Source organism: Aulonocara stuartgranti, assembly GCF_965226115.1.
Source record: "Aulonocara stuartgranti genome assembly, chromosome: 9".
In the NCBI taxonomy this organism is placed as follows: Eukaryota; Metazoa; Chordata; class Actinopteri; order Cichliformes; family Cichlidae; genus Aulonocara; species Aulonocara stuartgranti.
This window is the reverse complement of record NC_138960.1, coordinates 8,075,607-8,100,303: the sequence shown is the minus strand read 5'-3', so window position 1 is coordinate 8,100,303 and position 24,697 is coordinate 8,075,607. Positions and strand designations below refer to the sequence as shown.

Genomic DNA, 24,697 nt, shown 5'->3' with positions numbered 1-24,697 from the left:
TGAGATCAAGCCAGGATGCGGTGTATGGGCCCTGTGATGCTGTGCCAGAGGATGAACCATGTGTGCAGTGCAGACCAGTGAGGGGGGTGCCAGAGCCAGGAGCTGACCCCCCGACGCACAGGAAGCTCTTCCTCAGGAATACTGATGATGGCTGGCCAGGAGTCCTTGCGACAGAGGAAGCTCTCTCAAGCCACCAGCTGCGACAGACTAGCCAGAATCTCTTTCATGGCCTGGACGGGCCCCCAGATTTGAAACCACAGCATTATGAGGCTGCACACGGAAAGGCCTTTCTTGCTATCCTCTCTCTCCCCTCCTCTTACCCAGGATGAAATGAAATAGAAAACACATTATGTGCTGTGCGTGATCTCAAGCTGAGGGGAGTGAGCCAAGCCCAGAATGGCAGCAGCATGCCCTGACCCCATCTCTAGAGCAATCAGACTTCTGTAGCATACATGGCTACTATGTAAAGGAAAAATAAATCAAGCATCTAAATGTGCCTCAGCATCCAAGGCAAATTAATGATACACCCCATTACGTGTGAGTGGGAAGGTTGTATTTCCTTGATTTAAGAACAAAGATAAATGAATGATTCACTTCTAAGTCTTTAGAGTACTTTTATGGTACTAAATCAACTTAAGTTGTAGACCTGTGGACACAGAGCATAGTGTCTGTCTATGTCTGTGTCCTTGGAGGGGCAAAAGTACCGTATGGGGCATCCAGCAGATGCATTTATACCATGGCTCTTTCATAAATCCACTATGGAACTGCTAACTCAAACCACATGGAGTTTTTATCTAAATAACAAATGCACCAAAGCAGCAGTATCAGGTTTCCCATGTCAATGGGTAAAGAGCGCTATTTAGCTCTTCTCATTGCTCCTGTCCCAGGAAAATCACCCAAAAAGCATGTTCATGAATTTCCCTAAAAACTGGCACACTGACATCCAGACAAACATTGTCAAACTTTGTTAGCACTCAACGGTGGGTCTGCAGTTCCCCCTCACCCTCCACATGGCTGCCATGCGTACACTTCTAGGCCAGAAAAATTCCCACTAGAAAAAGATTCCCCCCCCCCCCCCCCGAAGACACCTGCCTGGGTCCAGTATGTTTAAACTTAACCAGACAGTTCTACTGACATGCTGTTTACTTTTAATCACTGCTATAATCTAATAGAACAACTTTAGGTGTGGCTGGAAACAATACAGCTGCTCAGGAGATCAAAGACCAGATGATATGTAACCCAAATTAAGGTTGATTGACGACACTGATTTGTAATAGTAAGCTAAAGACCTCAAACAACAGCATAAAGATGCTCATTATAACTTAAAAAAACCTAGATTGAATTGGATGGCAGCAACACATCTCAGAAAACCTGGTAAACGGAGCAATGTTTACCGCTGTGTAGCATCCTCTCTTTTTTTTTCTTATGGGGGGGCACCCATTACTGACCTTTTCCCATGTCCCATTCTTGTACAATACAGCAGCTCAACAGCCCTGGGTCTTCTTTGTGACACTAATGCACCAAATATTTTCAGTTCGTGAAAGCTCTGGAGAGCCCTGGAGAAGCTATGCTATTGTAATAGGTGCATCACGCAGTGGCTACAGCTGTATATTCTATAAGAAACATGTCCTGTTTAAAAACTATTATGTATTCCTATTCTGTGCATGGTTCTATCTAAACATATATGAACAACATTCAAAACCATGTAGTGGATTGTGTGCCTCTGGAGCTAGTAGCATGATAAGGGAAGATTTTCAGCTGGGAAATCAGAAGCCATGCCACAGGATATTACTCAGTCTTTCTCCCCGCCTGCTTCCTAATTCACCAATCCCTTTGTGCCAAGGAAGCTTCTCTGCTTCATATTAGTCCAAGGTTCATGTAAGCCTCTTCTGACACAGCTCTGCCCCTGCTAACCTCCCAGCAGCAGCAGGTTGAAGGAAGGGCTTAGGAGACAAGCTTGATGATATAAGATGGCTTCTGTTTTGTGAGAAGGATAACCCTTCTGAAATGACACGAACACTGCAGAACTCTTTGATTTACAGGATAAATATGTGCTGGTGATGTGCCTCACTTCGCAGGAACAGGACAGAGGCAGAAGGCCAATTAACTTTAAGTCACGGATAACTATAAGAAATATGCACTTCACTGTATTTCTGCATTCTCAACGCACAAAGAGCCCAAGCAGCACTAGACTGAACATCTGCACTGGGGTTTTTTAGCAGCGACCACACCAGACGGATTCCATCAAGCTGGTCAATGATTCTGAAGAAAGAGAAAGACATGAAAGTGTTGTGAGAAAAGAGGGAATGAAAGAAAAGAATGAACAAGCAAATATAGAAAATCTTAAAAAGTGTTACATTGTGATTTCATTTAGATCTTTCACTAAAGCTAATTCTCTGCTTGAAAGATATATGATAATATCTTTTTAATCATGTTTATTTCTCAGAGCCCCTGCTGTATCAGCCCAGCCAGCACCAGGCTCAATCCAAATACAACCAAACAGGATCAAAGCGTCAATCGATTTCAGCAGTGGCTTTTCATCGCAACTTGCCTTCAGTTTATCTAGGTTTCTTTCCAGGGTCTGAAACCCTTCTACTGTGTGCTCACTCAAGTCATTCTCCATGGAAAAAGATCAGTGATGCTAGGGCCAGAGGTTAACTCACATACATCTATGTGTAGTGTTTCATACATGGATTTATAAATAGAACCCGAGACAAATTTACACTTTACATTGGTGGCTTGTTTTTAAACCAGAACCAAAAAGAGGAGCACTTTCCAAATCAAACAGAGCCAGAGACAGGTCGTTCTATATTTCATTCAGTCTGAGTGAAGTTTACTTAAGCGTGAGCTGTATTTCATGTAGTATACATGCCTGTTTTCAAAACTGCAGTCAAGGTCTGAGAACTCAAAGAATTACGCCACAGTGCACCCGTTGTCTGGTATAAATAACATGTAACGTGTTCCCCATGTGTGCTTCCACCAACAAGGCCGACATTGAATGTTGTCATAATTACTTAAACACTCCCTAATCACAGTATCTCCGTGACTGGCAACGAGTGAACACTCATCAGGGACGTCCCTTGCGCCATCTGTCTTCCGTTTGCACATAAATCAGTCTAGAGGGATCATAACATCAGATTCGAGTCTGCTGGGCCTCTTAAATCCGGCCCCAAAACAAAAGTGAAGCGTCATATCGACCGCCAAAACTGCTCCGTCTTCCCATGAAGCAGGTATGAAATAGATTAGCAATGAAGTTGCAGCCGACAGTGATGGATTAGAGGAGAAGACCACAAACCTTGGAGGCATTAAAACAACGTGTGTTCGCTCTTGTAGCTACACAAGATTCAGGAAGTGTTATGTCATTAACCACACATTGCCTACTGGTTGAGAATGAAAACAAACATGTGAGTATTTCATGGAAAACTTGAAAGTAATCAATGTTTGTTCTGGGTCTTCTGTAGTTATGGATGACCTAAACGACAATGATGATGAGAAAATGATTGTGATGATCAACCAAAGGGGGGTTTAGAGAAAAAGTTTCTTTAGTTATAATGAATTCATGTTAACTGACAGGATTGTTGTAGCTAACTGTGTGGTATCATTCATATATCATCGTAAGTGTTAGCTAGCCAAACACTGTTTATCATTGGTAATCTGAAAAACAGTGCTAGCTGTGTTGGGTTGAAGCAAGAAATGGCCAAATGTGAGTTATGTTAATTGCTCAGCAAACTGCCGTACACATTCACACGTCTCAAAATAAACTATAGCTGCAGAACATAAAAAGGTGGCTGCTGAAATAAAGAAATGTCTGTTTACAGCTAAGTGTGAAGGCAGAAAGGTTCCACACTTTGGCCTAAATATGATCATCGTGAGAAAACATGGAGAGCGTGATGAACAAATGTAACACATTTTTCCCCATTGTGTGAGACTTACCACAGTAACTGGCTATATTTTATCGTGCTGACAATTTTTTATTGAGCTCCTTGGTTTTTGACTCCAAACAAATGTAATAGGTTCACACAACAGCATTAACAGCCAACTAACAATGGGAATTCTGACATTAGGCTGCATTTGTGTCCACTGCTAATTAAGACGGGTATTGTAGTCCTTAACAGCCTCGTAAAAGCAATGAGGTACAGATGGAAGCTCCGCAAAGCTCGGCGGTATTGAGGGTGAGGTTAAATGAGCAGAGAATAAAGAGTGCTCTGGCCTCTGCTTCACTGTGTTTTCTCACTCATGTAGTCTTGGACAGGGCAGGGTTTAGGTATGTTAGTCTGACCAGCTCAGCTCCTAACAGTGACCGCAGGCCTATAGTAAAACACTAGGAATTAAACCGCAACCATATTTAACACAGCAGGTACAATAAACAAAGCTTTTAAAATCTGTCATTAAGCCGGGGATAAAAGGGTAACCTACCTGCATAATTACAAATTTTAAAAACAGGAGATTTCTTGAAGCATCAATGCATGACCAGTTAATGATACCGTGTTTAGATCCTAGACTTGATGTCATTCTTTTGTAAAACCGTATGACATCAATGCAAGGTTGGGAATATGTATGTTTGGACCTAATTTAGTAATAACAGTGAGTCAGACATATCACATTTTAAGAGACACCTCTAAAAAAAAACAAAAAAAAAAAAACAAAAAAAAAAAACAAAAAAAAAAAGAGACACCTCATATGAGGCTGTTTGTCTTGTCTGTAAATTATACTGCAAACTTTAAAGATCATGTTAGCTAATTGGATGTACAGAGAGAGACATAGCCTTACAACATATTATCCTAACCAATCACAGTGGCTGGTGAGATTGCCTAAAGTGGATGCATAAATCAGTATGTCATGTTTAAAACATGGCATCACCCTTAAGATAAAAAGGAAGACCAGTTCATGTGATGTTATCGAAGTCACGTATTGGGGACCTTGTTTTCTCTGCCAAGAGCCATGTCTTTTTCTCTTTTTCTCCTTTGTGGTTGACAAGCAGCAGCTGTGGTGAAACAGGTCTGAGTTGGAGCAGCAATGAGCAGATGGTCAGCTGCAGTGACAAAGAGAAACTGTGGTTCTGCAGTGACAGAGCAGCGCTTGACTGTAGGAGGACGTAAATCAGAGTTGCAGTATTGGGTAATGCCAGCAGCCAAGATTTGATGAAATGTAATCATGCAAAAAAGCAAACTTAAATATCTTTTAATAAGGGTTGCAGGCTTCCTTCGGACCCAATGAGTATTTCTAAAGCTGGGTACTCCTTCCTCAGACATCTCAAGAGTAAAATTTTAATCTGTGCTGGTGCATGATCCAATTGTGCTTAAGCTTCGGGAATGAAATCATGGCCAGACATTCTCCTTAACGATTTTCTGATAGGGAGCAGAATTCATGGTTTCACTGAGTATAGCAAGTCGCCCAGGTGCTGAAGGAGCAAAGCAGGCCCTGACATTACACTATCATCTTCTCTGTTCTGTTGGTTGTTATGAGTTTCTTTGGATGGTGGCATGATGTGTTGTTGTTGGGTTTTTTTTAGATTTTTTAGACTACTTCACTTTATTTGACAGGCTTGATTCTTCAATCACCTTCTAATACGTTTAATAGTTGCTGAGAAATTTCTAGACCACAGTGTGAAGTGGTTTAACCAACGGGGTGGCTGTAGCTCAGGTGGCAGAGCAGCTCAGCCACTAATCAGAAGATTGGTAGTTCGATCCCACGCTGCCTCCTGGCTGCATGCCAAATATCCTTGGGCAAGATACTAACCCCATGTTTGCCTACTGGTGGTGGTCAGAGGGCCTGGTGGCGCCAGTGCCCGGCAGCCTCGCCTCTGTCAGTGCCAGAGGTGGGACCAAGTCATTGTTTTGCAAGTCTCAAGTCTTTATCCTCAAGTCTCAAGTCAAGTCTCAAGTAATGTCAGGCAAGTCAGAGTCGAGTCTCAAGTCACTGGTGTAAAAGTCCGAGTCAAGTCACAAGTCTGAAACTTAGAATTTCAAGTCCTTTCGAGTCTTTAAAAAAAAAAACGAAAAAAGCATGTTGCAGTTATGCTAAATGTAAATATTAGACCATGTAATTTTAAAATCTGTGTTTTTCTCAACACATGACAAAATAGTGAACTTAGAAAATATACACAAATTGTGAAATTGCACCTCTTTAAAATGCAGCTCAATTAAACCTAGCTCCAAGAATAATTTTCACCGACAGTTCTGAGATAAGCTGCATGTTATTCTTGGATGCGGTTGTAGGACCGGCTTTAAAATCACATGACAAAAATATCATACACATTAAAAAAACTGTATCACCAACGTAGCCTGGAAAACATTTGCTAGTTAGATGAAGTCAGCTATCTCATCTTAGCATATTTATATGCATATTTATAATCATACGGTTCTTGGAGTGAGTGCATACACTCATGAAGTTTAGTAACTTCAGGTCACTGCAACAAGCCCAGGTACAGTTTACCGACGGATGGGTACAGGACCTTGAAATGCACCGTGTAGAAAGTAAAGACCATCGTACGTATCATAAGTTTACCAGTCTCACAAATTGTCGTCATAAATACACATTCGTTAACTGTTTATTAATAGGACCTTTGAGCTCAACGGTAATTAATTAGTAGTGGAAATAATTTCTGGTACCCATCACAGAAATGTAGCAGTGACAACAATATTGTATGCTGTAATCGTACTGGGCAATTAGTGATACAAAACAACTGTTTTATCCTGTGAATAAAAGTATATGTTTTTGTCAATGTACCATAATAACAGAAGCGAAACACAATATTGTGTCAGGACAATTCACTATTTATGCACAATAAATAAAGGAGCATAGCGCGACAATTTCTGTTCAGCGCCAGACTTGCTTGTAACCTATATCACTAATTATGTTATGAAAATGACGTATTAACTACTAAAAAACACTGACCTTCGTGTAAATGCTTGGAGCAGACTAACCTGTGAGCTGGAGTGTTCTGGGACGTTATATTTGGTCTTTGAATGGCTGCAATCCAGGCCATCCGTCGCGTCTTTGTTACTTCGGAAACACGGCTTGAACAATTTCTCTTCAACGACGTAATCCGATAACAACCGATCTCTTTACCCGTCGGCTTCCCGTGGCTGTCATGCGACCGGCTATTGCAGTTAATAATACAACAGCTTCTTGTGTTTCTTTTTATCGCTGTATAACTGATTTTAATTGAAAGCCTGCGTGCGCTAGTACCGCTTGCCACGAGTTCCCAGAATCCTTTGCGGTTCTACCCGTGAATGACCTCACATTTTCAATCTCTATATAATATGCATGTTAAATTTTATATTTGGGGTAAAATATCAAGTCTTTTCAAGTAAACCGGTTCAAGTCCAATTCAAGTCCCAAGTCATTGGTGTAAAAGTCCAAGTCAAGTCACAAGTCTTAGAACATTTTTTCAAGTCAAGTCTAAAGTCATAAAATTAATGACTCGAGTCTGACTCGAGTCCAAGTCATGTGACTCGAGTCCACACCTCTGGTCAGTGCGCCCCAGGGCAGCTGTGGCTACAACGTAGCTTGCCATTGCCAGTGCGTGAAGGTGTGTGTGTGAATGGGTGAATGACTGAATATAGTGTAAAGTGCTTTGGGGTCCTTAAGGACTGAGTAAAGTGTTACCCCACACAAGGCATGCATGCCTAGGCTTAATTGCATCTGCAAACCACATTGCAACCCACCTCATCTTTGCTCCTTTGTAACTGCTGTTTTTGACTAAATCAACATAAAGAGCTCTCAGCCACACTACGTCCTATATCTTACTGTAACTCAGCAGTACAGACAGCTTTCCCATGGTTCCTCACAGTTGTCCCTTGTACATTATTTGCATAACCAAAGCTTTGCTGCGGCTTGGAAACACTTCCTCCCTCTTTTGCTGTGATTTTTCCTGTTTGCCACTGCTATAGAGTGGTAAACTATAGTAAACATTTAAAAGGGATATAATGCGGTTGCAAAAACCTCAACAAACCTCTGATGTACAGTTAAGTTCTACGACTGTTTTTATTCACAGTTACGGTTGCTGGCATCGTGGCCTGTAAGCTATTGTAGATGGCCAAGGTCATTTGGTTTTGGTCAGGGTCCACTGACAGACAGCCTATTCCTGCAAGTGAAAACACAGCTAATGAACAGAAGAGCTGCCAAAGATAACTTCAGTGAAATTCACCATAGCAAAAAACAATGGTTTTCCTGTGCCATTGCTGAAGTGTCTTCTGCACTTGACTACAGTAGAATTGTCTTGTAATCACAGACATAGCTTTTGATAAATGAACAGTAGGCTGTGTCTGTTTCTGTTAACCCAATCCCAGCTGAAGTAATCACATGATGGCAAGAGCAACATTACACAAAACTGCCCGAAGCGGCTTTTACTGCAAGGACTGGAAGTTTATCTGAAGACGCAGGAATCACAGTGGAGCTTCTGTGGAGCAGATTTTCTTTTTTTATGATTGATTGTTTGCCTTTTCCTGTTTTCATTCATTTGTTCTAGTCATAACCAAGTGACCAAGTCTAACCAAGTGGAGAAAGATGAAATTGTGCTTTATAGATGTTTTATAGAGTTTTTAGGCAGGCTGAAGTGAAAGTAAGATATTACAGGAATGATGAACTTAGAAAGAGAAAGTTATCTGCTGAGATTGAAATTAACAGATAAATCAATCTATTTTAAAAAAAAAATGTTGTAGAGCATTGAATGACTTAGGTGAGCATAGAGTGTCTGTGAGGTAAGGAGAAGAATCATTTAGCCAGGCAATTATGGTCTGCTCATCACAGGGCTGGAACAGAGGTAAGATGGAGGGGTAGTCAGTAATTGGAAGCGAACCCCACAATCTTGACCCCGAGCATTACTGCTCTGGCAAACACAGTCCGCAACTTGGCAGTTGTGACTTTCCATTGCAAAGTTATTCCCTCACCCTTTTGTTGAGGCTTTTTACAGGATTTTTGTGTGTCCATAACACCTCAGCATACAGACTCAAGGAGCCACATCTGGATGCATCCATAAATCTGCACAAAATAATGTTGCAGTGTTTCCAAGCAGGCTTTCTACTAAGGTTTTCCTCATACATATAGCTTTGACCCAGGCATCGTGGTACTCCTATGAATAACATGAGGTTATGGCAATGTGGCTTTTTTCCAAACGCACTTACATTATGAATTTAATTATATTTCAGGACATCAATCATCTTTCATTTTGATCCATCATTAATCAAGAAAATGGCTAATAAGTGCTGCTCCTTGTCTTGATTGCAAGTCCTCCCTGCCTCATTCTCTACTGTCCAGAGCATGCAAAGCATCAGTCACAGTGTTGTATCCAGGTGTGTGGCAGACGGCGTGAGAACCCCATCTCAAGACTCTGGAGACAGACGTGCACTGGAGTGTAGCTTTATTGCTGAGTTACATATGCTTAGAATCCTACACAAACTGGGGCATTACTACGAACAGAACACAGAGAGTGACAGGAAGACCAACAACAATGTGACAAAGAACTAAGTAAACTGAGGGCTTAAATAAACACAATGGGCAATCAGGGAGACACAAGGTAACACAGGTGAACCAAATCAGACTAACGAGAAAGGGAAATAGAACTGAACATAATGCACACAGTACAAGAGACTGTCACAATAAAACAGGAAGCTTATGGCTCAGGCACAGGAAGATGGGGAAAGAAACACTGAGACGAGACTGACTAAATATCGAGAACAAGGGACGCAGAGAGCAGAGAGAGAGACAGAGGGTGACATAACACAGACGAGACCAAGACAACCAGGAGGCAAAAGGGAGCTGACTTAATGAAAAAGTAGCTAAGAGTGCTGTTGTTTGCAGTGGGCCACAGGCTCTGTTTCCTCTGACTATGAACTTAATGAAAGAAAAGAGAAGAAAACAGACTCTGCCTCTCATTATTGCTGTAACAAAACATATTCCAAAATGATTTTCATTTCAGTACGCCACTCAGCCTCTGATTGATTCTGAAATGAGCAAATGCCCCTAAAACCCTGTTACCATTAACAGCCTTTCCTTTTTGACAGTAATGGCTCTGTCGCTTCATTCCAAGCTTTTGCCTGACCTAGACATTTTAAGTGATTCAAATAAGCCTGAGAGAGTACGAAAAAACAGATCCACTTACAGATTCAAGTGGGCATTAAAAACATTTGCTGTGCATCACGCTGGTTTCCTCCCGAAGAGGTGGCCAATTTCACCTTCATTCATATCCAACTGTGCATGTCATCCAAAAAACAAAATATAACACAACACACACGGGAACCAAACCACAAAATGAGAGAACTCTATTCATATTACGGCCTGTTGATACTCTTACTAAGATACCTTTGTGACATGTTAAATTTAGAGTGAGGGCAACCAAAGTGTTTTTTAGTGTTTGTAAATGAAGTGTCACTAAATGTGCTTTACATAAGATTAATGGCATCATTATAATTACTTCTATTATTGTTATTATCAGTAGCGGGATAACTGTTTTACATAGTAACAGTGTGACAAGTCATTAAGTATGGCAGAGAGCCTGTACTGGCAGCAAGTGTATTAAGCTGCCACATTACTCATGGCAGTTAGGATGTTTTATCACCATGCCAAGCTGCAGTTAGCCTGGTTCCCAATTTTAGTTGTTTTTTTAAAGCCTTATTTGTTTAGAAATGACTAAGACGTCCGCTGAAAGCCTTATTTTGTTCCATGAAGAGGGAACTTCTCTCTTTAGCAGTTATGCTTCTATCATTAAGTATAAAGTGTGTGTTAAGGAGATACTGATTTGTCCATCTTGTTCTAAAAGGATAATATTCTCGTAGTTTTGCTTCAAGTGAAGGTATTCATGCTAACTCAGTGTGGCAGCAGACACTCCAGTTTCAGTTGGGAGGACTTAACCTAGACTTTAAATGCAGGATATCATTGTGTCAGTTATGATATATGAAGTGCAGAAAGCCTTGTGAGTGCTACTGAACCCTTTTTCTTGTTATTTTTAGAATTCCACTGAAATCGGAACTACACATAAGAAAAAAGGGATTTTCACATAATCTTACCTCTGGAAAAAGACTTCAACTTCGTATAGTACTTTTTTTTTTTATCATAGCAATTATTAAAACAGACTAGTTTATCAGCTCCTTTGCTAAACTGAAAGGACTTGATTCTGAATTGATTAATGTGGTAGCAAGGTGTTAAGTCACTGCTTGCTGTATATTATAGTCCCACACTCACAGTGACTAAGAGAATAAATAAAACTAAATTGTTCTTTTAAGAGAGTACTAGTGGAAATGTGTTGAGCTGCCAGGGCATGCTCTGAGGACATTGTTTATTTAAGAGGGAAAATTACTGATTTAAAAATCATCTGACACTAAAGTGCAAGTCCAAAACCATCGCACAAATGTCATTACTATAGGAACCAGGCTAGATGACAATTAAACAAACCCCTGCCTATCAAGACAAATGATTAAAGGCCCTGTCAGCCTGCATCTACTGACATTAGAAAATCAGAGAAAGTCAGTCTGCAGCTGATTCTTTCAGTATGCCCATTTTTGGTTCATTTCTAAAAGGCCCTAACCAACACATCACTTATGTCTATAAAATCAGCACGCACGCTTGATCCTTTGTTAGCAGCGGAAAAGACTGAAATCTAAACGCAAAGACTTGCATAAAAGATCAGAGCGGATAGAATCCATACAAAAACTTTACATTTTATACAAATAATGACTTCAAGGAGAGACAATAGTAAAGGAGAGATATGACAACAGCATGCGAGTGGAAAAAGTGACACAGCTAGTCGTGAATGAGTGAAAGCCCCCATAAAAATAACATGTGGTGATGGTATAACATCCTTGATGCACGCAAGTTGGTGCTCTATATCCATCGCTGCTATTGATGTATTCACAGACTGCTGTTAATAACATCTTCCTGGCAAACATATGATCCAAAAGTAATGGGCACATGTGGATAATGCAATGGTTTACTGCTATCAACCAGCTTTTCCACTGAGGGTCATCAAGTGATTTGTCAAAGTCATACTAATTGTTGTCACTGCTTAGGTTTCCTTGATCATGCCTAAAGTCTGAATGTCAGTCCTGTAGCTCTCCTGTAGTTAGACAAAAATAAACAGATCACATAACCATGAATGATACCACCGGTCTTAAGTTTTGAACTTAATCTTGACTTTTATTATCATTATCGCAGCTCAGCTCATATATATTTGTTAATCTTATATCACTGGTTGTTTTAGTTTCACTGTCTAGACTGTTAGATGTGTAGCATTTAATAGAAGAAAAGTGTACAAGCATAATGAAATCACAATAGTTTAAACTTTTAAGGTGCCAAAAGGCACCTTATCTGATTGTAATGTGAAAACTTGAAACATCCACCACACACTGGGAGCACTTTTCAATTAACTTTACATATAAGCAGAATTAATGAAATAAAAAACAAAACGGGGATTTCTTGTGAAATAACCTGTCAGACAGGAGTTATTATTTAAAGCCGAGTATTTTAATATGTCTCAAAAATGTGTTTAGATGGGGATCAATAAAACTTCATGGAAAGACCGTATCCAACAATCATGGAATCATCGTCTCTTAATACTGCCTGCACTTACTAATTCAAGCAAAGACAGAAATGGAAGATTCCAGATCTGTGCTCTCCTTCCGGGAGTCAGAGCTATTATACACAAGCTGCTGACTCATGCTTCTGATGTACTTGATGTCAGAAGCATGTCCGTCTGACAGACAATTTCACCACTTAATACATACTTAATCTGAACATTGAGTGTGTTTGTATCTTTATCTTTTTCTTTTCTTTCTTATAAAGTGTCTTATTGTGTGCTCTGTTCAATCATCTCAAAGAAAGTCAATGAACAAAACAGCAAACGCAATGTCAGATGAAATTCTGTCAAACTACCACTGGAGAACAGAATTTACAGGAGATGCACCAAGTTTTGTTTTCAGAGTCGCGCTTGTTGCTGCACCTGCTGCACTACCCCCAAATCAGCTAATACCAGAGTGATGGCCTAGTCTCTACAGCAAGCCAGGACTATGAAGATTCTCAGCATGTCATCATCCAAGTTAGCTGACTGATGCTATAGTAGTGTTTGCTGATGGTAGGTTCAAACAATGCCATGCTCCATACAAGTTAATGATAGGCAGGCAAAGAAGCAAAAGTATTGCTTTTGATGTGGAACTGCTACTGACTGCAAAAGAAAAACAACCTCTTCTAGAGTAGGTCATGATTACACCTGCACTTTGGTCCAAAGTGAAATTCAGACAGATTTACTTGGGGCACATTGGTTCACATCTAAATTATTGAGCACTTGAGTCGTACAGAGATTCTGTTAAATGTTAACGTCACACATGCAGCTTAGGTCTTTACATTATTTTTTGATGACACTGCAACTCAGGAGTATAAAGGGATTAGGAACATTAAGCTCTGGGCATAGAATCCATGTCAGTAGGATCAGCTCATTGTTGGTTCTGGACTTTCAATAAATGTATGTGCAATAAAAAAATCAAGGGAAATGGTTAGCCTTCTCATTTCCTTTGCAGTATATGTTTTAACACTTTTAATAGATGGTTAATTCAATATAGAATCACACTATTGTGCAGAGTATGACTTGACAAATTGTTATCAATCATAGGCCCCTCTCACCTCTGATGCATATTCCTGTAGGTTGCCAGTCACTGGAATAAGCATTTTCGGAAGTGGAGACTTGAGCTGGGGTCCCAGCAGAGGGATACCCCCAGCTTTACAAATGGTTCATAATGCTAAAGCCCCACAACAGGCCACCTCTATATCGTCCTCCTGGTTGGGAATCAGGCTGGCTAAATTAGGAAGGCAGTCCACCTGATTGGAGATATAGACGCCCCTAAACTTACATGTAGATAGACAGTTAAAGCCGAGTAAAATCTCTACATAGAAACTCAGTGAGACTGATATAAATTCAGGAACTAAACTGAAAAGTTTGTCTGCAAGATTTGGGTAATAATTGATGGTTCCAGATGGAAATAGCAAGTTTTTGGCCCTGATTACAGGTGTAATTAAAGTTCTATTACCACTGGGTCTGAGAGGATGAAAACACCAGAGATGCTAGGAGTGGAAAACTGTCAGGATAGATGTTGATGTTAGGTCTGAAAAGCCCAGTGTGACCATTTATGGCCATCATTCTGTGTTCTAATCCATAGTTCCTGGCCAGCAAGACAGACCAGGCAAAGCTATTACGGACTGCACAGTTCAAAGGTGGTCTTGTGGCATAGCGTGAAATTAATCTGCCTCCGTGAGCAACTTGCACATGAGAACATCCGATTTGGGGCTGAGGAAAATATACAAGGCATGGTGGCTTTAATCAAAGGTCCCTCCATCAACAAACATAAATGCAGGTTAGAGGATGTAGAAGACATTCTATCTGGTACCCAGCACCCACTTTCTAATTTAAAAAAACTGGATGACCACTATCGGGCATTTACTGTGTGAAAAGGGAACATAATTCTTTGATTCAAGGAAGCTAAAACAACAACAAAATTTTTTTACCCTTTGAACTATGTTAATATATAGATTTCATCAGAATAAAACACATATTTTCACAAAAGTGTCCAAGTTTTCTGAAGTTAGTACAAAAAAGTACTACATCATAAATAAGCTGACCTGTGTTTTCAAGGAAAATCTGCCACTGTTGGACATTTTTCGTTATTACCAGTACAGAAAGATCAGGCTCAAATCTGCAGTGTTTTTTCCTGCTGCATTCCTCACCATGGGATTGTAGAGCTTGAGCCATGTCACACTCTGAACTTACATTTTACTCTGCTTACACTCACCAGTTTATTGATACCACCATATAACCTGACATTTCTTCTTGCTCTGCGGAACTTGGCCACGTTAGCGATGGTCTCGGCAGCTAAGGCCTTCAGTTCCTTGACTGGTGAGTCCAGGATCTTCACTATGCTCTGCACGCCTCTCATGTCAACAATAACCCGATGGATTAGAGATCCAATCTAATCACAAGAACACACATTAATATTAAATATGACTAGTTAAAAGTTAGGCAGCACGGTGGCACAGTGGTTAGCACTGTTGCCGCACAGCAAGAAGGTCCTGAGTTCAATTCCACCGTCAGGCCGGGGTCTTTCTGTGTGGAGTTTGCATGTTCTCCCCGTGTTTGCATGGGTTCCCTCCGGGTACTCCGGCTTCTTCCCACCGTCCAAAGACATGCAGTTTGTGGGGATAGGTTAATTGGATAATCCAAATTGTCACTAGGTGTGAATGGTTGTCTGTCCCTGTGTGTTGGCCCTGCGACAGACTGGCGACCTGTCCAGGGTGTACCCCGCCTCTCGCCTGGTGACAGCTGGGATAGGCTCCAGCGCCCCAGCGAAAAGGATAAGCGGAAGCGAATGGATGGATGGATGGATGGATAGTTAAAAATTAAATTTGTTTTATGACAGAGAAACTTTTTAAGCAGCCAAATATTCATTTCCACTAAAAGTAGATAAAATGTTGCAGTACAACCCAGTTGAAAAGCACCAACCCACACATCTCATTAGGAATGCTATAGAATAATTGCTACCCCATTTTTTAAACAGCATGCTTTCTACCTTGCACTCATGTTTCTGAAACTAAAACACAGGCTGGCACACATGGCCAGCTCTGTTCATGCCAGCAGGCCATGCAGGTCCAACTTTGCCATGGCAACTCACTTTGCATTTGTGTTCATCTGTATCCAGCAAGTTAAGGAGGACTTTAAGGCCACCTGTGTCCTGGATAGCCATTTGGCATGACTCCTGCATCAAATTAGTCCATCATGGCACAAAGAGTGTCAACAGTCTGGTCACCATCCTGAAACAATAATTTCAAACACAAATGAATTAAAAAGTAGGAGAGGAGGAAATAACTGAACATTAAGAAAAGCCTCCCTCCATTCCCTCGGACTTCTCCTTCCTCTTACACTCATTGTGTTGTTTCTCTTTATAATGCTACTCCTGCTGTTTTGTTTATGCCATGGTCTTGTTCTGTATGTGTTTAGCGTTGTCGTGGTTAACACTGATGGAATGAAATAATTTGCTAACAAAGAGCACGGTGCTCTGGTTTCATGCAAAAAAGGACAGTATTAACACTGAAACCCTGACACTAAATTTAAGTTAGAATTCAAAAGTTGTGTGTTTTGTCAGTTGCTATATACACACAAATCAATTTAGACCAGTGATTAGCAACTTAGTAACTACAACACTACTCAGTCAACAAGTGGTTTGAGGGAGGAAAGTCTGGTCTTTGATTTAAGTTCAAGCCCCTCGACAAATATGGGAGAGGAAATGGAACTGATTAGATTTTATTGCCACTTAACTTCAATGTGTTCACAAAAAACAGAAAAAAAGAAAAAAGAAGAAAGAAACAATACGGACTTAAAATAGTGCATGTGTGGTCAAATGCTGTCATGCGCCGCAGTTGCAGAACCTTAATTTTATTTTATTGTTTTTTCCTTAAATTTAGAGTCCAAATACTAGTTTTTGTTGGTTTTTTCATATACTCTTTACATAAATCCACATAATGTCCTAGCTGTGGATGGATGATGACAGCATTACAGCACTTGAAATACCAGCGTTACAGTTCTTGCTTTGTGATGGTTAAATGCAGGCAGTGGTGGTGTTTTTGCTTGTTTATGACTGTGTTTAGTCTGAATCACATGCAGTTATGTAACAAACTTGGTTCACATACAATGTTTCCCATCATGACATTGAGTGTTCACAGCAAAAAATGCAAAAGTTTTATTCAGCTTTGACATTCATTTCAATTCAGCTTTATTTATATATCATCAAATCACATCAACAGTTGCCTCAAGGCGCTTTATATTGTAAGGTAAAGACCCTACAACAATGCAGAGAAAACCCCAGCAGCCAGATGAGCCCGAGTGGGAATAAACAATCCCTTTTAACCAAAAGAAACCTCTGACAGAACCAGGCTCAGGGAGGCTTGGGGTTGGGGGTCAGGCATGTCACTGAAACGTCCAGTCTAAAATATTCTGGCAAGTGAACCATCAAATATTGCTCCCTTTATTGCACTGATTAAAACATGGCACTGATAGATTCTCCTATAGTAACTTCAAGGCTGCCTCTATGATTCCAAGGCAAACTTTGCACAAACAACTGTGAGACTTCACGAGTTATTTCACGCAAAAACAGGACATGAATCTATCATGTTCTGCTAACAGCTACCCATATATGTAGAAAACAGCCAGCGAGTTTTAAGCAGCTGTTGGAGGGGCTGGCTGATCTGGTCAGGCCTATAGCATGGTCTCAAGTAGTGTTTGATCATATCTCGCTCACAAAGCAGTACTCAGCAGGATAACAGGCACATGTGTTCCCCATATCATGACGCGAGCCTAAATGTGAACCATTTGTCCATTAACAGCAGTGGATCTACTGCTTCCTTTGTCTCCTTCACTCTCACTCTTCAAAGGGTTTGGCGGGCGAGTTTCGTACCTTGTAAAAACAACAAAAAAAGCTGTGTTTAGGAGTGATAGCTGGGAGAAAAACAGATCATGTGCTTTCAGTCTTGGTAGCTTTGGTCTTGAAGTTTTGTCGACATTCTTTAAAATACCGACAACATCTGACAATCTTTTATGGTGAAAGATCTTTGACTTTCTCCAAGCGTGATACAGGCAGATGCTCAAGATGGAACAAATTCAACCACCATTCGACCTCAGAACAAGAAATTCAAAGTAGTTCCAGCAAGTTTAATATCTGTTTCATGAGGCCTGGTGAGTGTTTGCATGTTTGGAGGGGGCAAAGACAAGTGAGTCAACAATGTGTAACAACAGCCGTCACGCAAATTCTGCTACATGATTCACCAGTAGGCTGCAAAGGTCTTTAATATCAAAGACTAGAAGCCATAGGCAATTTAAGACCCTTTTTTTTTTTTTTTTTATCAGAGCACCCCTAAAGATAACTATTAAGAGTATTAACAATAGTTTATTTTAGTATTATTTTCTGTAATTATCTTCAAATGTTAGACGTTCCTAATTTTCCTATTAACGACAGTACAGGATAGATTGATATCATGTTAAAGTCTCTCACACAAAAGGTGTTGGTGTTTTAGCAGCATCTTTTATCATTACCCTAATAACTTTCATTGTTGCTGCAGAAAGAAGATGCTGAGGTAATTTCATGACACACATCAGTGGTGCTTATTTAAAATTATAAAGCTGTAGCTTCCATTTTACCCACATTCATTGATGATGAGGATTTCACAAATGTAAGAAGTGTGTTGTCCTGTGGTCAACTTTCTCTTATAAAAATTATTATAACATTATATTTTTACTTATACTTCTTCTAAATATAGCATATTGATATGGATGCTATCATTTTATAGGATTCCTACCACTCTGAACATGGCTCAAAGAGGCTGGCTGCCACTACATTGATGTGTCCGACTACAAATCTGTTTACATGATGCTCTGTGCTGAGTCTGCATAATAATGGGAGAGGTTGTATGAATTCCAAAACAGTTTGTGTTGTGGAAGGGTGATTTTCCAGTGTCTATACTGAATAATGTTACTTTAAGTGCTTAATGATTTGGTGGACTGCCTCTATGTGATTACCAGACTGAAATAACATTGTGCATGTTTCTCAGCTGCTTTGCTACAAATAGTTATTTAACTTCTTTAAGGACTGAGCCTTTGAGTAAACACAAAATTGCAGTTTTTAAATGATGATTTCATTTATAAAGAGAAAAAAGCTATCCAAACCTACCTGGCATTATGTAAGTAATCAACATCTAATACTAACAAGAGGTTGTGCCACCCTTGGCAGTAAGAACTGCAATCAAACATTTGTGATAAATGGCAAACCGGCAAGTCTTTCACATCGCTGTGGAGGAATTTTGGTCCACTCTTCTTTGCAGACTAGATTTAATTCAGTCATGTAGAGTTTTCAGGCATGAACGACCTGTTTACGGCTATGCCAAAGCATTTCAATTGGATTCAAGTCTGGATTGGACCACTCCAAAACCTTCAATTTGTGTTTTGAGCCATTCAGAGATGGACTTGCGGGTGTATTGTTGGGTCATTGTTCGGCTGCATAACCCAAATTCTCTTGAGCTTTGAGACACAAACCGATGATCCAACGTTTTCCTTCATAATTTTCTGGTAGAGAGGAGAATTCATGGTTCCATCAATAGCGTAAAATTGTACAGGTCCTGAAGCAGCAAAGCAGCCCCAGACTATCATGCTACCACTTCCATGTTTGAATGTTGGTATGATGCAGTTTTTATGAAGTGCTGTTAGTTTTATGCCACATGTCACGGGACATAAACCATTCAAAAAGTTCTGTCTGATCAGACCACAGAATATTTTCCCAGAAGTCTCAAGATGTTTTTGTTAAATGTGAGATGAGCCTTTCAGCTGTTTTGGCTTGGAACATTTTGCCCAGTGTCTTTGTCTTTGCTGAATCATGAATGCTGATCTTGACTGAAACCAGTGAGGCCTGAAGTTTTTCACATGCCGTTCTGGTTTTTTTTTTGTTTTTTTTGTATTAGTCATCAATGCACTCTTACAGCAATGTTGTGTGAAATACTTTGTCAGATAGGCCTGGGTCCCTTTAAACTTTTTTTTCCCTTAATAAATTAAATCTTTATTTAAAAACTGTATTTTGTATTTAGACAGGTTACGTGTTTGTAATATGCAAATATGCAAAGAATAAAATAAAATCCCCCCCCCCCCCCCCAAAAAAAAAAAAAACTCAGAGAGCGGCAAACACTTTATCAAAGCACGATATCATGTGAATTACTTCTGATAGTATCATTACTGTGAATCCTTTTAGCTGCATTAATTATGGAAAAGAAAGAAAAAAGTGCCTTTTTTAGTTTGCACAGCTCTTTGGTCAACCTGGCAATGAACTTGCCTTGACATTGAGTTGTTTAAAGCCATACAGTGAGGCTAGGGAAAAATCATTAAAAAAAAATCATAATACAAATAAATTCATACTACATATACTGTACAGCTTAGTTAATGTATTAAAATACCAGGGACAGATACATCCCAACCACTTTCCTATTAAGAACACTTTGGATTTGTCACCATGTAATTAATAAGCTTCATTAATAATCATATAGCAATAATTGTAATAATAATAATAATGTCTGATGAATTGCAGTAGAAAATGGGTTAAGAAGGGATTAAGCAGTAGAGGATCCAATTGCATTCACAAGCTCCAATGGTGAACTTGATATCAGCCACATAAAGATGCTTTACACATTTTTTCTCTTCCTTTACTGCAGGTGTCTCGGCCTTGAGCTACTAAATAGCTGCAGCCTCCACAGTACTGAATGGAGGTCTTATTCTAGTCTGGTTTCCTCTGGAGCAGCAGACTAGATACTGCAGACACAGACTGCCCTGGCTGAGCCTCTCTCGGTCTATAAATCACAGCACTGAGTATGTGGGAGCTGGGATGGGGTTAACAGTGCTGTCAATGATAGCCTGTTGACCTCAGGCATTTAGACATTTTGTGTATGTGTGTATGTTTGTGTATTAGTGTGTGTGTGTGTGTGTGTGTGTGTGTGTGGCTCAGTGGGATATTTCCTTTCAGCAGGGGTTAACATGCATATTAAGCATGGTGCTCAAATACATAGGAATGTTTCAGCAATGCCTGATTGGAGACAGGGGGACTTGGGCCACTCAGAGTGTTTCATACCAATTATTGTAACACAAAATGATTCAGACTTAGCAGTTTTCATACCTCTGTGCAGTCTACAGCAGACATAGAGAGAACAAACCCATCCCTTTCATGGGAAGAGTACTAAAAGGACAGAATGACTGATTACACGTTGTTTCTTGACTCATATTTGATCTCCTGTAATATTAAACCTGATCACTTAATAGGGTTGGCAGTCATAAAATGAGCACAGTACATGTTGGGCAAAGACTCGAGTCTTTGCAACCCAAAGACTCGGGTCTTTGGGTTGCAAAGACTCGGGTCTTTGGGTTGCAAAGACTCGGGTCTTTGCCCAGTTGAGCTGAACAGTTGCTTGACTCAGGAACCAATGCAATGTTTTTTGTAAAAATAAATCTCCACATTAGGCATGCTATAAATGCATTACAGGCACTAAAAGCACAATTGTTTTAACTGAGTGCTGCAGTTATTAAAAGCAGCATCAGGAACAGATAATTATTCACAGTACAACATAATTAACTCCAAATTCACTGCTGTTGAGAAAATGACATGACATTGGGATTTTGCACACTGGAGATGAATTTCAGTGCAGCCATTAGCAGGACGGCCGTCATTAGAGGAGCACAGGGCAGTAGTGCTGGTAGTACTGGGACTGCCCAGCAGAGGGGGAGAAACCATAATGAGGGCTGAGCACAATGTTGTGTGTGTGTGTGTGTGCGTGTGTGTGTGTGTGTGTGTGATGTGATGTATTTTAAAGCTAAGGAGAAAGTCTGCTCTAACAGTGACACCTTAGAAACTTTAAAAATCTGATGACAAAAAACATTTAGTTAAGAAAAAACGAAAAAGCAAATTTTCTTGTTTTAAAATGACAATTATTAAAATCTTTACAGCACAAAGTTTATGTGTGAACTGGTAACATATTTTACATGAGACAAAATATTTTGTGAGAGTGTGTTTGTTTTGTTGTTGTTTTGTGTTTAGAAAGCCACATGTCTAACATCACTGATAGCAGCTAGTGTATTTGTATTTGTTTAACATTGCTTAGTCCCGATAAGTAAAGCAGCTCTTCTTTTGACTCCTCTGCATTTTTTCCATAGCCTGTGCGTTTATAATAATTCGCAGAATTCTTGTCCTAGCATGCACAGCCTTTATAAGCATAAACACATTATGATACAGGTAGTTTACAACTAATGAATAAGGAGCGTAAATTAAAGTTTTCATCTATACACACTTACAATCATGTTACCATAGCATAGCCACAGGTCACCGTTATGCGGGTACAAAAACAAACACGTCGGCAAATATTCTTACATAAATATCATTAAAACACAAAACAGAACATCCATGTGTCACTTTATGAACGTGTTAAACATCCTAGAGTACAAATGGCTGTCTATAGTGCGAAGGAGAAGGAGAAAAAAGATCTCCTCCTAAAATAAAACAGATATTTAACTTGGCTCATGGTAGCTTTCAGTGTCTGATGGTAATGATATTATAAAATGACGACTAGACAAACCCCATAAATAACTGTGCTGTGTGGCGTCCAGACAGATAGAAAGCTGGGACATGTTGGTTACGGCATTGTTGCATTGTATTGAAGCAGGATTGCACACACAACCCTAAAGCTCGTGCCACAATCCCACTGAAAAGCACAAAATCTAAAAACCAGAGAGTTTTTTGTTTTTCTTTTTTTAAATCTGAATTTCGTATCGTTTACATCTTTTTTTTTCTTTTTTCTGGAACGGAGCAACAGCCTGCTTTTAGAGTGGGAATTTCCTTCCATTATATTCTGTTTAGCTAAGCTAAAAATATTCACCAGGGCTTGTACTTTATGGCAGTGTTTTCTATAAAAGTTTTACTTGCACTGTGAATGATCTTATTTAGCACCACGCTATGTGCTTCGGAAGCCAAATCAGCAACATCAGGAAATCCCACACTGTGTAAAAATATGAAATCTAGACTAATGTTACACACTGAAATAACACTCATTTTCTTTCAACTGAAACAGCATTTGAGGTATTGTTACGGCTAAATACCAAAGGACAGGCATGCAGCAAAATACGTTCCTTGAATATCATCTGTCTGAATGATGCTGTGCACATAAACAGATAACTGGGCCCACTGAGTGAGGCAGGGTAATTGCTCAAGTCAAGCGGTCGGAGGTATTCACAGCCAGTCTGGGCCATTGTCATTCTGTCCTCTTTTTCTTTTCCTTCCATGTTTTGACACATTAATATTCACCATATGCCCCGTCAGACCTATCACGAGTGCATTTCATTTTTATGCTTCTGCGGTGTGGGCAAACGATGCATGCAGCTGCTGCCGTCAGACAGCTCTTTCCCCCTGTGCACTTGGCTCGCATGTGCAACCAAACAGGCCTGTGTCAGAAACCAGGAATCCACGAGCCGAGTCTACCACTTCAATAAACATCTCCCTGCAAAGCACCATTTTAAATGGGAGAGACCTACACTTCATTTCATCTGACATCCCTTTTGTCGCTGAGTGTGCCTTGATGTGATTGAACAAAACAGACAGGTGGAATTATGTGAAAGGAAAATATCCCATTATAAGTTCTGGTGCACATCCATGGCTAAATATTATTTTCCTTGAAATGCAATTGTGGAGAGTTTGTGGAAATTTGTATGCTGATTCAGGTCAACATCAAGATTCTTGTACAGACAGCAGGAAAAGATCTAGTATGTCTGTGGCTCAGTTCAATTCACTGTTTTTGGATGAAATCCATGAGAGGAAGGAAACACTGTTGTGCAGAGTGAACTTCTCATACCTTGAGATACTTGACCAGTTGAATACTGGACTTGCCAGTATTCATAGGGCAGGTCTGTGTTAGTCTCCTCTTCCTCTTCACTCTCAGTGGAGCTCTCACTGGAAAGTTCCAGCTTTGGACTAAAGATTACAACACCAAACGTTTGGGACAGACAATAGAGATAAATAGAGGGATGGAATATAAGATCATAAAATCTCTTGTCTGGTGTTTTAAGCAGGAAATAAAGCTGGTTATCCCACACAAGAAGATCCATTAAAGACCGAAATTCAAGTCTTCACAGAATTTAAGTAGCAGGAAAATAAAATTGGAGTCAATATCATGAGGGGAATGGAGCCGTTATCATACAGAGTCAAAGTTCTTGCTGTATACTGATGCAAACAGAAATGCAGATGGTGTTTTAAAGCTGCATGGGCCACTTGGATGAATGTATCATGAAAATACGGCACTGTAGAGCAATGAAATCTGGTACACATTCAAATGGGCCCACTGAGAGGCAGTTCCCAGGTACATGCAAATAGCATTTCCAGGGGAGCGTATTATCAGACGGGGCTGGCTGATAGATGGGGTTTTTTCCACTACACAGTATGATAAACACTGAACAAGACCTTCCTGTGGCTGTCAGGCCTACACTGATGTGAGGTGATGAGTGTGACTGAGTGAACGCACCCCGGAGTCTTTATTGCATGTATAGAAAATGATGATCAGCAAAGATTGATGTCAGTGACTTAATGATTTATTACACTTGCAGTTTGTATACAGACAACATTCAAGTATGGAGATGGCTTATGTGCTGTACCTGCCAAAAGCCAAACAAGGAAAAACCTTTTACTTAGCTTCTTGTTCAGAACAATTTTAGCAGCTGACAGTTTTTAAAGCAGAAGTCACAAATGGTGAAAAACATCCAGTTAATTCAGTTTTCACTGGGGGGGTGGGGAGGGGGGATATGACTATATAACAAACTGTGTCAATATTGAAATAGCAAACGGATGGTTAATAAGTCAAAATTCTTTAACTTAGACCACATGTAATATTAATGCATTTAAGTGTAGAATGAAGTCACAATAAAAATTCAGCCAAGATTTTAGATTTTTAAAAGAATCTCATCTTTACCAATTTGGGCCAAGCTTTAGTGTTTTCAACTTAGAGAGAAATGCCCTTCTCTTGCAGCCTGTTATCTAAGAAATGTTATCTAAGACCTGCAGAGTCAGAGATGTAACTCTTGGGTAGTCACCTGCCGTTGTTGTTGCATCAAGGATGGCAGTCTGGTTTCTTACTTGGTAAGTCACGTTGCATT

At 40.0% G+C, this 24,697-nt stretch overlaps 1 pseudogene across 1 annotated transcript in view; it reads right to left on the bottom strand.

The window, feature by feature from the left end:
* Nucleotides 1-2,114: 2,114 nt before the first annotated feature.
* The window catches only part of LOC309714579 (outer dynein arm-docking complex subunit 2-like), a 35,055-nt pseudogene continuing 12,472 nt past the window's right edge, over nt 2,115-24,697 (bottom strand). The window contains exons 6-11 of the transcript in view: nt 23,404-23,522; nt 15,654-15,792; nt 14,756-14,954; nt 13,615-13,709; nt 3,296-3,333; nt 2,115-2,262 (exon numbers count right to left, since the gene is read on the bottom strand). The product of the transcript in view is annotated as an outer dynein arm-docking complex subunit 2-like (transcript). The remainder of the gene's footprint in view (nt 2,263-3,295; nt 3,334-13,614; nt 13,710-14,755; nt 14,955-15,653; nt 15,793-23,403; nt 23,523-24,697) is intronic.